The 5,211-nt window shown below is 44.8% G+C and overlaps 1 long non-coding RNA gene across 1 annotated transcript; it reads right to left on the minus strand.

Moving 5' to 3' along the window:
* Window positions 1-274: 274 nt before the first annotated feature.
* On the minus strand, window positions 275-3,640 carry LOC123091189 (uncharacterized). The gene is made up of 7 exons (XR_006442961.1): window positions 3,440-3,640; window positions 3,285-3,347; window positions 3,128-3,206; window positions 2,992-3,034; window positions 2,230-2,302; window positions 2,012-2,110; window positions 275-1,914 (listed from the first exon to the last, which is right to left on the minus strand). It is a non-coding gene; the product is annotated as an uncharacterized lncRNA (long non-coding RNA).
* Between the last annotated feature and the right edge of the window lie 1,571 nt (window positions 3,641-5,211).

Here is a 5,211-nt window from a genome sequence, read left to right on the forward strand (position 1 = left end):
ATAGAAAGCCCATGTGTTAAACCATACTATATTGAAAATATCTCTATCATGTTGTGAAATCGGAGTTTGGAAAAAAATGTATAACCCGTTGTGCCAAAAAAAACATATTTGTATAACATGACCCGTTACACCAAATGGCTCCCATTTAAAACCATGTACCTGTTAAAAGTATTTGCATTTTTTCAATAACTGTGTTTGAGCAAATAAACACGGTAAAAACTTAGTAAAAGTTTAATTGATTGTGTGCTTAACCTCACATAAAAGACAAGATGGCAACAATAGAGTACAATTGTATTATGTGCAATAGCAGCCAAAATTAGTTAGCTAATAAATTGTTTGAAGCAAACCAAACATTTCAGAGTAGTTTATCGCACATCTCATTCTCCTCAAAAATGAGCCCAAGTGGCCTTCAACGAAAATACAATTGTTCTGATACAACAACGGTAAGAGAAATGAGTAACCATCAAAGAAACAAAACGTTTAAATTGGTTTTTCTTAACCATGGAGGAGAATTGCATGTAAACTTTATAGAAGAAGGCCAACATCAAGGAACATCATGCTCTCTGGTCATCAATCCGGGTAATCAACTCCTGACCAACGCCTTCAGCAACAACCACGACAGCATGCCCCTTCTTCTTTATCCTTTCATACAGGAACTCAAACATGTCTCCCTTCCCTTCAACGTGGATATCAATCTCAGGATACAAGCAGCAGTCAACACCTCTGGCTGCTTAGAGTGGCATGAAGAGTAATGTGGCCCGTGCTCCTGCTCATAAGAATGACAAGACCGATGCCATTCATAGCTCTCATAGCCTCCACATGTGTCGCGTTGATCGCCTGCTGAGCAATCTAGAAAGAGCCTACACACCGCACTCGATAACGCAGCTCAACATATGAAACTATAACGCAGCTCAACATATGAAACTAAGCAAACTAATCTACGAAAAAGCGTCTGCTTGGCTACTTGGCATCCAACCATAAAAAGGTAAACTCACCGGTGAGGAAAAGAACATAGGGCTTCATGGATCATGACCTTGCTGCTCCTCATGCATCATCACCATTGGATAGATTTTTTTCTAAACTACTGTATGACGGATCTGGAAGAAAGCAAGACAAAAATATAACTCAGTAAATGAAGACTGCATTTTCCAGCAAATTGAGGCCTAGTCTAGAAAATAGCCAAGGCTTGAGGCGGCAACTAATATGTACAGAATGAATGGAGCTATCAAAAGTGACCCAAAAAAGGAGAAGGGAAGAAGATTGATAACTGAAAACAAACACTGACATTTGTAATTTTTGAACTCAAATTGAAATAGTAGGCTAGCTCATATTCAAATATTATTAGCTCCACAATACTCCTATATGCAACATCTGACAGTTGGTTTGTCGTATAAGAAGCGCCACCAAGGTTACTAACGCCATCATGACTCCAGCTTCAGCAACGCCTAGTTTTTGTAGAGAATAGTATGAGAAACAAATGAGATGTTTGCTTCGCTGAGAATAAAGAACATCATATGCAATGTCCATGGTGAAATTGAGCTGTAACTGGCCATCAGTAGATTATCACACAGCACAGGAAGTATGTTACAACATGGGAAAAAGCTAAAAAGCATTGTTAAATAGGTTACTGAAGATATATATTCTGGATGCTTAAACAAGATAATGATGTAAAGTTCCTGAAGACAAAAGCACGGACTGTATGCCAGGAACAGTAACAAATGTAAGGTTTCACAGATATGTTTTTTTAATAACAATTCAGGGTTATGATTCATTGTGGTGGACATACTCACATACTTGTGGAAAGTATGATCCAATAAGTCTGTACTAACCTACTATAGAACAAATATTTCATCAAGGTGTCACCTCCCTGAATTGAAACCCGAAACACTTGTGCAGCATGGCCTTTTACAATGGCTGAAAAAATTATTAGCACAAACAGAGTTCAGATATTACATGTTACAGAAGCCTTTAGCTTCAGGAAGTGTTTTGTTATAGGTATATAAATCCTCACCAGCGAAGGTCGTCATTTGTTGAACCTAGCAAATGCTTCTTTCTTTCTTTTTGAATTTCAGGTCTGAGCACCAAATTTGATTCTTCAATGTTAAAGAATCTGCAAGCAAATCATCGTAGTTTTAAGTTTTCCACAAAAGTGACATGGAATCAATTACATGAAAATTTTGGATATGAAGCAGTGAAGAAAGTGAACACAAAATTTAACCAAATTCTTACCAATGGTGCTCAGGAACCAACATGACCGCTAAGAGAGAATGCAGAGACACAACAAGTCGAGAACACACTGATCCTGGCAAGTAAAAGAACCCCTTAAATGCTTGTCAACTCAAAGCCATGGGAAGACGCAATTTCGCATTGATCATCACCATAGGGCTCAAATGTACAATGGCACAACATACGTACATAAGCAACTCTAGCCTACAGGGAACCTCCAGATCATTTACTTAAAATGGCAAAACATATGTATATAAGCACATTTAGCCTACGGATCCTATACTTCTCTAGAGATGTGATATCTAACACGATAATTATTTAGACAAGAATGGTTGTTCCTGGCCTAACTTTCTCTCGCCTCTCCCTTCCTGCCAGCGTGTGGCAAGGTTCACGAATTAGGTCTCCATTGCTTGATCACCTTCTACAGGCCCTCTCATATATCAAATTGAAAGTTGTAAAAGACACACCGAAAAAAACAGTATCCTAATTTGGGAACTTGAATCTGGAATAGGAGAAACCAAGGAAGGAATCGTCCTACCAGAGATTCATCATGGACGGAAACAAGCGTACACATCCTGCTCACACGTATACACGAAATATATGCAGCACGAGAACGAACAACACACAACGCCCGACCATATCCGGAACATTTAAACGATCAGCACGACATACAGATATTTAAAAGATCACCAAGGCAGACAGCAAGACACATAAGATACTGAAAGTAAAACAGGCACACATGTAGTAGAAAGAAAAGAAGAAAACCTTGATGAGTCGAACAACGCGGCGACAGAAAAGATCATACAACCTGCGAAATACAAAAAAAAGGTCAGAGCACAACGACACACAGGCATGCAATGAACACTCGCCGGTCACATAAGCAACAGAACGACCTATTTACCCGAGGCAGCAAGCAGAAGCACGTTGGGTAAGCAGCAGGACGGACGAGAAGAAGAAGCGCTAGTGACAGGAGAAGTAGTCTGAACCATAGAACAAGTGTCAGCACACACGCATTTCATCAAACATTCTATAGGCAAGCATAAGAGGAGTGGACTAACATCAATAAGAAGGAGAGACGGACACAAGGCTCGCTGCAAGCGACAACAAGAAACCGTACCAAACTGCGAATGAACGAAACGAAGGCAAACATAAGAAATTAGCCCGACGAATCCAAAGCAGTAGCGAAGAACATGTGAACCAGAGAAGGGCGAACCTCAACCAGCGGCAACCATCAAGCAAAGGAGGCCCATCGGAACAGAGCATGGGGCTGCCGCATCTCGGCCACCATGCGACACGACGAGGCAAAATATCCGAGTCCATCTCTCCTTTCTCGTCACAGTTTTTCAATCATCTTCTAGATGACTAAAACGATTAGCACATCAACCAAGAAAATAAGAGGAACAAGAAGGATGAATATCACCTCAACAAGAGACGAGATAGATCGATTGTGCTTCTGTCCTCGGCTGCCAATGGCGTAGTCGGAGGGTGATTCTTCTCATCTTCCATCCGTTCTCCTCCCGGCCGCCGGCGGCGGCCCGGAATTCTTTGTCGACCGCGTGCACGGCGTGGCACAGCTCGTCGTCGCAGGAGGTGGTGGGGCTGAGGCCAGCGGCGGCCTCCTGGATGAGGCCCTCTGCTCGGTCGCAGGACTCGCTGAAGGCGTCGAGGCAGCGGTGGAGGTCCGTGAGCGCCACCATGCACCCGGGCTCGCGGAGGGCGGCGGCCGCGGTGGCGGCCGCGACGTCGACCAGCGCGTCGTAGGCGCCAGTCCATCTCTCTCTCTCTCCAACTGCCGCGACATCGATGGAGGTGAGGCACGCATGATGCATCGGCCCGCCGCGGCATCGATGGAGGTGAGGCACGCATGATGCATCGGCCCCCACAAGCACATGCATTAGGCAGCAGTCCATCCTCTATCTCCAAAGTCCAAATGCAGAGAAGACGCAACACCATGCACAGAAAAGGTGTACACGTGCACTAGACACGGGAGTAGCAGCCGACGAGCGGGACCAGAGCAGGAGCGGCCCACCTGTCATCGCGCTAGTACAAACGCGTGCGCACAATCCAGGTGCACATGCGTCGACCCACCCCCTCTCTAGCTGATGTAGGATGCAGTAACTCCCACAACGCACGACGCGGGAAGCGCGTGAGAAGCGCCGCGCCAGGAGCGGTTGACCGAGGAAATCAGAAAATACCCAATACATGAGATGTGCCTAGCCATGGCAGCTGATGAGCGGGACAGGGAGCAGCACTGGCCCACTCGTCATTAGAACAACACAAGCGCGGGCGCAAAAGCCAGTTGCACATGCGTCGGCTAACCCTTCGCGGCTTCCCCAGGACCCAAAGCGCGTCCACCCGGCGCAGCAAGTTTGGCTGCCCCACGCACCCAACAAACTGGCACCCAGCCAATCCAATCCATCGCGAGCCCACAGGTCATGCACCGCCCAAGATCTACCACCCGGTCAAAAGGCACAAGTTAATTTGCAGCAAACATCCAATGGACAGGAACGAGAAAAAGACCATGTTGACCCAAATAGAACGGCTAGCGAAGGATGAATCCGGGGGAGCGCCCTGGGAGCGAGTTGGCTAGCCTCTTTTTGGTTTTAAATAAGTGAAGCACTAGAGCATAAACTATCAAGCTCAAAAGATATAAGTGAAGCGCATAGAGTATTCTAGTAAATTCTAATAAAATAGGCTTCTCCAAAAAGGTGTGTACAGCAAGGATGATTGTGGTAAACTAAAAATCAAAGACTAATATAATACACGACGCTCCAAGCAAAACACATATCATGTGGTGAATAAAAATATAGCTCCAAGTAAAGTTACCAATAAATGAAGACGAAAGAGGGGATGCCTTCCCGGGGCATCCCCAAGCTTAGGCTTTTGGCTATCCTTGAATAGCTTGGGGTGCCTTGGACATCCCCAAGCTTAGTCTCTTGCCACTCCTTATTCCATATTCCATAAAAGCTTTACCCAAAATTGAAA

This window comes from Triticum aestivum, chromosome 4B (assembly GCF_018294505.1).
Source record: "Triticum aestivum cultivar Chinese Spring chromosome 4B, IWGSC CS RefSeq v2.1, whole genome shotgun sequence".
Lineage (NCBI taxonomy): Eukaryota > Viridiplantae > Streptophyta > Magnoliopsida > Poales > Poaceae > Triticum > Triticum aestivum.